This window comes from Erpetoichthys calabaricus, chromosome 15 (genome assembly GCF_900747795.2).
Source record: "Erpetoichthys calabaricus chromosome 15, fErpCal1.3, whole genome shotgun sequence".
In the NCBI taxonomy this organism is placed as follows: Eukaryota; Metazoa; Chordata; class Cladistia; order Polypteriformes; family Polypteridae; genus Erpetoichthys; species Erpetoichthys calabaricus.
This window is the reverse complement of record NC_041408.2, coordinates 29,897,373-29,908,825: the sequence shown is the minus strand read 5'-3', so window position 1 is coordinate 29,908,825 and position 11,453 is coordinate 29,897,373.

The following is an 11,453-nucleotide window of genomic DNA, read 5'->3' as shown; positions in this document are numbered from 1 at the left end:
TTTTTGTAATGTCCCCATTAGTTTAACTCAGTTTTCAACCAAAATGCATATTATTTCTCATTTAAAGCATTTTGTATTTTTAACTGAAGATAAGCTCTACATTTGTCATTGTCATTTGTCAACAGAAATCATTAAAGGTAGCCTTAAAAAGTAATCATTTACAGCTTGTCTCTTGTAACCATCTTGTCCTGATGCAGTAGATAATTTGTAAAACATTGATGATCAATCTATTAATTGAATTCTATTTAATGTGGCACATTTCAAGGTTAAATGGTCACATTACAATATGGGAAAGGGCAATCTTTTAGGAGCAGACAATTCAGAACAGATGAATAAATGACTGTGTAAAGTATATGTGTCATCACATTTGAAACATATGCGCCAACCTGCACGTAGTCTATGTAGAGTTTGCACATTTTCCTTATGTGTACATAGGTTTTCTCTATTTTTGTCTGTTTCCTCCATTGTGGTCATTCTAAATTGCCCCAGTACCCAAAATTTGATTAAGCAAATTTATGTAATGGATGGATGAATGAATGGATGAGTGTCTACAGGTGTAAGCATACCCTGGGGTAAACTGATGGACTGGCACACCGTGCTCCCAGCACTGCCAAAATAGACACCAGTTCCTTCCAACCCAAAATACAAAATGCAGCATCAGAGAATGGATGAGTTTACATACATTACTGTAGGTGATTAATAGAAAAATGAAATTGCAAAAACTGTTAAAAGCTAAAAAAAACCTGTTTCAATCAACATGTTTATTATAGACTGTAACAAAACATATGTTCACAAATCCACATAATCCAGCTTTCTATAACATGTACCAGTACTGTAAATTGTTGTAGAAAATTATACTTTTGGCATCCCTCAAACCTAGAACAACAACAATGACATAGTAGTTAGCACTTTTGTATCATATATTGAAAGATTGGGGTTTAAATCCATTACCTAGTTATTTTCTGTATTGAATTTGCATGTTCTCCCTATGTGCATGTTGATTTCTCTCAGTGAACTCTGGCTTCCCAGAAAGATGTGAATGTTAATTTAATTGACAATTCCAAATTGGTCTCATGTGAATGTGAGTAGGCAATACAATGCAATGACACCCTGTCCAGTTTGGTTCCTGCCTTCCACTACTGATATGACAGGCTATGACCATCTGTAGCCCCAAACTTGTCTAAGTAGCTTGAGAATTATTGCATGTATAGACATGCTCCAATGTTTTTACACTTTACATATATAGACACACAAACTCTGTAACAATAATATTTGCACCCAGAATCAGTGGTTCAGTTTGTTTGAAAACAGCATTCAGGCAGAAGGCATACAATTAAAAACTGTTTCCAAAACCAAAGCAAGGGAATGATTTATTGTTCTAGAGTGGGCTGCAGGTGGGGGCTGTCAGTATCTAGTAAAACTCCTATGATTGGCAACGCACAAAATAATGAATCATAGCATGGAGTCAGGCAGTTTTTGAATGTTGTCTCATGGTATGTTTAAATATGCATTATGCAACTTCACCAATAAAGTGATAGTCCAAGGACTTTGTGACGCAGAATATGGCTGGCATCCCAAAATGTGCATATTCCGTCAGAGACAGGTCTACAAGCACAAATGAGCAGGGAAGGATACTAACATTAAATATATATGACACTGAAGGTTCAGGGGAGTGGCAAGAATATTTTACTTTGGTGTCCTTACCAAAAATTAGTACATACCCTGAAATGTGATTTTTGGGGCTTGTCAGGAAATGACAATAACAAGGTGTTTAAAGCTGCTTCACGAATAAGGCAGGTTTGAGTCTACAGTTAGTAGGAGAGTTATAGTATAAGATCATCTGGTGGAGAAATTGTTTAGGATTGAGCCAGAGAGATGGGCTAGGTAATAAAGGGAGTAGTGAAATTGGCAAGCCATCCTACTGCATAGATAGGATTCCATGAACCATACAATTAGGCTCAGTAGGATTTAAGGTTTGGTTTTGTTCCTATATTTCCACTTTGTGTTGTCCTATTTGCAATGAATGTACTAATATTAAAATGTGTGGTCTGCTTATGGTTATTCAGGATATAATAGATATATAAAACTACCTTGTCTATTGCTGCTATTAATATATTAATCCATTCACTGACTGAAGCATTAATTTATTTAAGATGTTCAAGTGCAGCACCACACTCAGTAACAGTCTAATTTAGAATAGCTAGATACGCTGCATGTCTTTTGCATGTAGAGAAAAATCAGGGTATTCACAGACTTGTGACAATGATGGATGGATTAAAAGCCAGAAGTCTGTATGACCATCAGCATCAAGTGACTCCGTGAAAAACCCGAACTACAAAGAGGACTATTTCATTTATGTTAGGTAGAATGCCCAAAGGGGACTGGGCGGTCTCGTGGCCTGGAACCCCTACAGATTTTATTTTTTTCTCCAGCCTTCTGGAGTTTTTTTTTGTTTTTTCTGTCCACCCTGGCCATCGGACCTTACTCCTTTCTATGTTAATTAATATTGTCTTATTTTAATTTCTTATTTTGTCTTTTATTTTTCTTCTCTTCATTATGTAAAGCACTTTGAGCTACTTTTTGTATGAAAATGTGCTATATAAATAAATGTTGTTGTTGTTGTTGACTTGTGGCGAACATGCAAAGTCCACATACATAGTGACCAATCCAGAATTCAAACTCAGACTCTTGAAGATGCAAGGCAGCAGCCCTAACCACTGCACCACAAATACTTTAACTAATGACATTTGTTCTGCCATCTATTATAGATGTTCAATCTGTTATTTAATTGAGACTGAAAGTCATGTCTTTTCTTTAACAAGTCTATGTTTGTCAATGAACAGAAAATGAAAAATTCCTTATAGTTCATTAAATTTTACTCTGTAATTTCATTCACTTTTGTGTGTGTTTCAGCTGCTCCTAAAATGTCTTCTTTGCAAATTATATGCAGAGCTTCAGCAGGAACAGTACTTTCCAATCACTTTTATGGTTGATGGTACACCAACACAGCTATTAAAATCTGTACAAGACTAAGTACTAATGATTCTTTGCGATTTAATATACTGATTCACAAGAATTTCTTTAGCGTTGTGTTTTATTAAATTCCTAATCCATATTTCAACTATGGTTTGAAATATAGCCATTCTGAAAAAACAATATTTCTGAAGAACATTTCAAACATCAGTTTAAATACAATGAAACTGCTGTATTAGGCTGCTCTTACACATGCACAATTCATCAATTCAATTAAACTTGGCATTAGACTCAAGAAAGACTAAAACTCAAATACAGTATGTAGGCTTAATTAATAGCCAACACCTCATAGGCCAATTCATATAACTTGGACATAACATAATTGCTTTATTAATTATTTTTTTGTAGGAAGCTCTTTTTTTTCTGGAGAGCTTGTTCATAGCATGACCTCAAATTCTGCATTGTCTCTTTGGTCTGTACAGGGATGTGTTTTGCAAGCAAATGTCTTTAATGTAATTTCAACTGTTCATTGAATTTCTAATGTTACATTAAGAGTGTAGCATGCTTGCATGTTAATAGTGCTTGATATTCTCTCTATATTCCTAGTGTAGTGCTCCAAAAAAAAAGAAAACATGCCAGGCAATGCTTATATATACAATGGTCGCACCTCTGATCTCATCACCCTGTTCTCACTCAACATGCAGTGTGTGTGAGTTATGTCCTTCTGGTGGCGCAGCACCTCCAGCCACTACACAGGCACCAACTATCCCCCCCCCCCCAATTTAAATGCACAGACATTGTTAACTTGGTCAAGGAACGCACTATGCTCCCAGTCTGAGTGCAGGTATGAAGGTTTGGGACTGGACCTGGAGAACTAATATCCACACGCTCAGTAGGCATAGATGTGTCAGGGGTAGCAGGAGCCAGGTCACTAACAGGGTCCAGAACTGAGTTGAAATCCCGAGTTGGGTCCTTGTGTACAGGCTTGAGGCGATCAACTCAGACTGTCTGTTGTTTGCCACCTATGTCAAGCAAGAAAATCTTGTCTCTGCATTCCAGTACTTGGAAAGGTCTGTCATAGGGTGGTTTCAGTGGACCTTGATGTGCCTCATGCCGGACAAACACAAACTTTGCTGACTGCAGGTGGCATGGAAACCAGGAGTGAGGAGAGCCATGCCTGGCAGTAGGTACCGGCTTGAAGTCAGCTGCTATGTACAGGACCACAAGTGGTGATGGGCTACAGTCTAGGGGAAAGAACTCTCAGGAATAAAATCCCCAGGTACTCAGAGAGGCTGACCATACACCATTTCAGTGGATGAGACTTGCAGATGCTCATTTAGAGCTGTACGAAGCCCCAACAGCACCCACAGCAGATGATCAATCCAGCTGTCATTGGTAAGAAAGACCATGAAGGTTGACTGAAGGTGACCAGTGAAATCGCTCACGAAGGCCATTAGCTTGAGGGATGGTAGGCAGTGGTATGGTGCAGTGTTGTCCCAAGGTCCTGTGCCATTGCAGCCAATAGCTGTGAAGTAAACTGTGTGCCTCAGTTGGAAGTGATATGGGAGTGCATGCCAAGTGCTGATAAAAGCACTCGGTACTTCTGCTGCAGTTGTGGACATCAAAGGAACAGCTTCAGGCCACCTAGTAGTCCTGTCAACAACAATGAGCTGGTATATAAAACCGTGAGATGGAGGAAGGAGGCCTATCAGGTCCATGAAAACATGGTCAAAATGGAGAGTAGGTACCGGAAACAGGGTCAGTGGAGATTTAATATAGCAATGTATTTTGGCCTTCTGGAATGCCACACAAGCTACTGCTCAGCCCTGAACATCTCTTTTAAGGCCTTGCTAACCACTAAATATTGGGATGCCCGCTGCCCTGGATGTGAGAGGCTGTGTATGGTGTCAAAGATGTGGTGTCTCCAGTTGCTAGGGACAATTGGCTGTGGGTAACCTGTACTGGTGTCACACAGGAGCTTGAGAGCACTGCCATCCAACTGTATCTCTGATAACTGCAAGCCAGGGCCTACAATTTCAGGGCCTGGACCCCCAGGTCCTTAGCTTGGTCAATCACCAACTAGGAGTAGTCAATTCCAATGTGTATGGTAGCATGTACAGGCCAGGAGAGACAGTCAGCCACCACATTGTTCTTACCCTCAGCATTTTGACCGTCTGATATGAACTCTGATATGTAGGCCAGGTGTTACTGCTGCTGAGCAGACCAGGGTTCAGTGACTTTGAATATTGCAAGAACTAGTGGTTTGTGGTCAACAAATGCAGTAAATGGCTGATCTTCAAGCAAGAAGTCGATATACCGGAGGTGTAGATACAAATTCAGTAGTTCAGGTCAAAGGTACTGCACTTGCACTTGTTGGGTTGTAAACGTCTGTTGAAAAAAAATGTCAATGTCTGCCAAGCATCATCAGCCCACTGTTCAAACACATTCTTTGGACCACATGACAGGAAGCTTTTGCAGACTGGCTCTGTAATGTCTCATATAAAGGTTGCATAATGAGGGATACCCGAGGAATAAAGTGGTGGTAAAAATTGACCATGCTTAAGAATACCGGAGAGCAAGTACGGTGTGGGGTTGTGACAAGAGAAACTTTGGAAGGCAAAGGAATCACACCCTCCTTTGAAATGCGATGTCCTAGAAAGTTTATGACAGGCACTCCAAACAGGGATTTAGCAGGATTCATAATCAACCCGTGCAGGCAAAGTTGCTCAAACAAGACTCAGATATGAAGAAGGTGTTCAACCCTGAAAGAGCTGGCAATCAAGATGTTTCCCAGATTGACAAAAAGTAAATCTAAATCACTGAGGACAGAGTCCATCACCCTCTGGAATATCTGCACAGTGATTTTAAGTCTGAATGGTGCATGCAGGAATTTAAACAATCTGTAAGGGGTGATAACTGCCATTTTGGGGATGTCTGCCGGGTGTACAGTTTCACACACGTGCGAATAGGAGACAGCTAAAGGGCCTGAGTAAATGTAATACTACACCAGACCAGGGGGTGGCAGAGTGTACTGACTGTCTCTCTCAGTTTCTTGCAGACCATTCTCGAGAAATCTCGCCAGGTCCCAGCACCTCTGATGATGTCACTTCCGGTTACGGCATAGATGACATAATTTCCTTCCCCATCCCTTAAAACCGCCATCTTACCTCCAAGTATTCAGTTCTGTTTTGGACTCAGTCTTGTGAATATCTCTGTTCAATTATTTAAAACTTTTGCAGCTGGGATATAATATACAGGTGGCTGCCCAAAACCTGTATAATGTCTGGAGACTCATTCTTCTCACAACAGGTATTTGGTGGTAGCTGTGAATAAGGTCCACCTTTGAAAAATGTTTTCCCACAGAGCTGTGCCAAGAAATCCTGTATATATGGAATTGGGTAGCAGTCTGGGATTGCATGATCATTCAAGCGACAGTTATCACCACAAGGCCAGAAATCTCCATCTGCTTTGGGCACCACGTGCAGGAGTGACACAATGGGTTGTTTGATCAGCACACAATTCCCAGCCATTCCATGTTGGCAAACTCAGCCTTTGCAATAGCTAGCTTGTCAGGGGCCAGTTGACAAGCGTGGGCTTGAACTGCTGGACCAGTAGTAGAAATGTAGTGTTCAATGCCATATCTGGTTTCAATTGTGGAAAAAGTGGGTTTGTACAGCTGGGAAAAATCGTTGAGTTGGTGGGCAAACTTACAAGTCACAGGCATCATGCTGTACAGGGTAGAGGTACTAACACTAGTGAGTGTGCAGGGGAGAATGTCAAAGTCCTTTGCATCCATGAGGCGACGATTCTTAACATTGAGCAACAACCCTTTTGCACACAGGAAGTCAGCACTCAGCAGCAGCCTGGCCAGCCTGGCCAAGACAAAAGTTCATCTAAAACGTCTCCCACTGATTGATAAGGTGGCGTACCGAATTCCATATGTGGGGATTTGCATTTAGCAACCTCCAGAATGGACCCTACTCTCCCTGAAACCACATCTACAGGTGATGCAAGTAGTATGCTCACTTGTGCACCAATACCACAGAAAAAACGACGGCTGGAGGGTATTTGTCTGATTTCTTGCCAAATCAAACATGGTAAAAACACAGGCCAGTTGTCTGGGTCGAGGCAGGAGGAGGAAGAGCAGCGTGAGCCGTGGGCTTGCTAACAGGCCTGATGAGGGTTGTAGGAGACAGATAGCTCTGTCAGTAGTTTAGACCAATGTGATTGAGAGGAATCTGTTGTGTAGCTTAAATATTTGTCCAGCTCTTGGTTGATCTGTTCACTCTAGCTATTACGCTCCAGATGTGCCTTTGGTGGAAAAGATTTGTCATTAAAATTATAAAAGGCATTAAGAAAGATGAAAAACAGTCAATGGAAATGAGAAAAGAATAGTCATTAGAATTTTAGAGCTCCATTCTAAGGAAAATTAAATTGTACTGATTCAAAAAACCAAAAACAAACAAAAAAAAGTCAAAAATGCTGTAGTCAAACTTCAATGCCAAAATTAGAAATCGGTGTCTCCAGCAAAAAAATAAATTTTAAGCAAAAGAGTTTAAAGGAATACTCCACTCAAAGATAGTATTTTTTGGTATGTTATTTACCCCATATAGTTTGTAATGGTGGCTGAGAAAAAAAATTAATTCCATGTTTTCATGCAGAATGAGAGAAAATAGTTTATTTTGGAATGAAATGGAATAGAAGACATGGTGACCAGTTCTGTTCAATGTAAAATGATGTGAAAAAAAAAATTCTTACGTGCATAATCCACATTTGAAGATCTGCCTCTACCCTCATTCATTGAGTCCTGTCTTCAGGTTAAATGGACAGTATTATAGGAATGCATTTTTCCTGTTTATTTTAGGCTTTAATAATATTATATAAAATAATACATACATTTTATACATGCACACAATTTGTCTTATTTGATTATTGATAATCTTGGACTTCTATGCAGTCTCAAGGTAATGTACACTGTTTCTATGCAAGGAGCTGCTTTATTCCATAAAATTCAGTCAATCTCTTGACAACTCCTTGCAGCTTTGCCATTATGGAGAATTTTAACCAAAGCAAGTGAAATCTGACACAGAAATGAGTCCAGCCTTACTAGATGTTTCAAGATCCACTTTGCATAAGGAGGGGGTATCCACCAGGTCTAAAAGTGCTCCTTTCACAGCTCAGTATTTCCAGCTGAGAGCACCTGTTTTTCACCCTTGCTGAGAACATCCTGGTAGATGTACCACTTACCTTTCCTTATACAGTATGTATTTATAATGAGTTGTTTTAAATAAGTGTCATTTCATAAAGGTGCCTGCAATATAAACAATAAAAAAATAATAAAACTTTTTTGGAATTTCAGAAAACATTTAATAAAGTCCCACATGAGAGGTTAGACATCAAACTGGAAAAATTTGGAGTTCAGGGTGTAGTGTGTAGATGGGTCCAAAACTGGCTAAAATACAGGAAGCAGAAGTTAGGGTGCAAAGAACCTTATAAGAATTGGGTGATGAAAGGAGTGGTGTCACTCAGGGGTCAGTGCTGGGGCCGCTGCTATTTTTAGTATATATAAATGATTTGGATAAGAAAATAAATAACAAGCTTGTTAAATTTGCAGATGATATCAAGCTAGGCGGATTGGCAGATAATCTCGAATCCATTAGATCATTATAGAGGGACTTGGACAGCATACAGGCTTCGTCAGATTTGTGGCAGATGAAGTTTAATGTCAGTAAATGTAATGTATTACATGTAGAAAGTTAAAAAAATCTTAGATTAGAATAGACAGTGGGAAGTCTGAAAATTGAAAGTACACCTTACAATAAGGGATTGGGAGTCATAGTAGAATCAAAACTAGCAGCTTCCAGACAATGAAAGTCAAAGGAGGTTATGCTGATGCTACAAAGGCTTCATCTAAAGCACTTTGTACAGTTCTGGTCACCATGCTCCAGAAAAAGACAAAGGAGGGCTAGATAAAGTAGAGAGATTAGCAACTAGGCTGATTTCTGGATTGCAAGGGATGAGTTGTGAGGAAAGAACAGCTGAACCTTTTCATTTTAAGCAAAAGGAGATTTAGAGGTGACATGACTGAAATTATAAAAGGAATTAGTAAAGTGTATCAAGACTGTGACTTTAAGAAGAATTCAACAAGAATACAAGGACTCAGTTAGAAACTAGTTAAAGGTTTATTTTGCACAAACATTAGCACATTATTGTTCACACATGGAACCATAGACACATAAAAGATGTTGCCAGGTAGTGTGATAAATATTAGAACTTATTAGAACAGTTGGGTGGCACAGTGGCGCAGTGGTAGCGCTGCTGCCTCGCAGTTGGGAGACCTGGGGACCTGGGTTCGCTTCCCGGGTCCTCCCTGCGTGGAGTTTGCATGTTCTCCCCGTGTCTTCGTGGATTTCCTTTGGGCGCTCCAGTTTCCTCCCACAGTCCAAAGATAGGTTAGGTGGATTGGTGATTCTAAATTGGCCCTAGTGTGTGCTTGGTGTGTTTGTGTGTCCTGCGATGGGTTGGCACCCTGCCCGGGATTGGTTCCTGCCTTGTTGGCTGGAATTGGCTCCAGCAGGCTCCCCATGACCCTGTGTTCGGATTCAGCGGGTTGAAAAATGGATGGATGGATTAGAACAGTTTTAATTAACAACAAGAATTGACTTCTAATTAAAAAGCTTGTAGGAGTGAAACTGGTTGAAGTTTGAGGCCCTGAATTAGCCGGTCATCTATTTTCTCACTTCACATAATATTTTTGTTTGACTGCCAATTAAGTATTGTGATGCCCAGGGTGCATACAGCCTCCTTAACCCCGACACAAACAAGCAGGACACCAATTGCCACACAGCACACAGTTTATTTCTAACAAAGTGTTGTCTTCCACAGCACACAAACCACAGAGCATAACACAGTCCCTTCAGTCCTTCCTCCTCCACTCCTCCTCAGGCTTTGTCATCTTTCTCCCGACTCTGGCCGCTGACTTCTGGCGACTGGCCCTTTTTTATAGGGCACCCGGAAGGACTCCAGGGTTGAGCGTCTATGCTCATGACCCATGGCCCTGCTGGAAAACAAGGGGGCCTGTGGGTGAAACAGTCTTGAAAATATTCTCTCCCCCGGTTCTTCCAGAATCAGGGTGCACCAGCCAGGTAAGGGCAGGGTATAAGGCAGTATAAAAGAAGCAATTCAAATGACTGTCACTTAAAAAAACAAGCTAATTAAAATGAAGAGAAAAAAGTAAGTTATCAGCAGAAACTGGTTACTGACTAAGAAAGTGGCAGGAAGGAAAACTTGCAGCTGCTGATTGGAGTTGGGCACCCCTGCTCTAAATCCACTGAGCGGCAGTGCCAGCCACTGTGGTATTCATCTATAAATCTGCATTAATTCATTACTTTTTTTATTGCATTCTTTAATGCATATTCTTTTGTGCCATTTGATTTTTTTATCTATGCTTCAGTAAAAATACAAGAACAGTATGAAACATCTCAGTTCTCGTACCATTGACTCGTAGTTCACAGAATAAACAAAATCTTAAAGCTCTCTTAATTCAAAGTTAACCTGTCAGGAAAAATGGAAAACATTCAAAAGAGACAGAGTAAAAGAATGTTTCTCCCTTTAACTGAAAGGAAAGAAAAAACTTAGATAGATATTTAGATATGCTCCATTGCCCATCTTCCCAGTCCTCACACTGAGCTGGACATTTGTGTCTAGCAGGGGGTGCGATGCACATTAAAGCCTCCAAATGAACTCTAACAAATATGAAATAACAGACAATGCAGGTCACTGAAGCTGGACCAGATTACATGACTTCACTTGTTCATCTGTGCCCTTCAATTTTTATTACATATTAATCATAGTAGCATTCCAACTGTGGTGAACTGGCACGTAACTGACATATTATTACACTGATTTGTTTTTTTAACTTACCAAAAAATAGTCAATCAATTCAAATTATGTAATGATTTCCAGAATGTCTTTTTACAGTAGTTTAATTTATTAAATTAAACAAGTTGGAACATATTCCTTGAATTTACACTCTATGGCTTGCATTTTACAACTTTCATTTTCATCCTCACTGTTCAGAAACTGCTGACTTTGCTCTATTAAGTAATTAAACCAGATAAGTAGATAAAATTGGTCAAATAGAAAGCAAAATCTCTTTAACAGAGACATCTAAATAAAGGGTTTACTCTGCTTGGGCACCTGCTACTTTCCCCCTCCCTGGCCAAATGTACTGGTGGCGTCATGATGTTTGAGAAGTAGCCTCTGCATCTTTATAGCATGACTAGCAAAAGCAGCAATTGTGTTCACAATGACTCAAAGCCCTTGAGGACTGATATTATAATGAATCACATCTTCCTGTCTGAAGCAAGAAGTAAAATACTCTGCAACTTATTGTTCTGACTGGTTTTGATCTTTTCTGAGTTTAAATTCCAAATTCACATTTGATTATTTTCAGAATTTAATTCACCACATTAAAATAT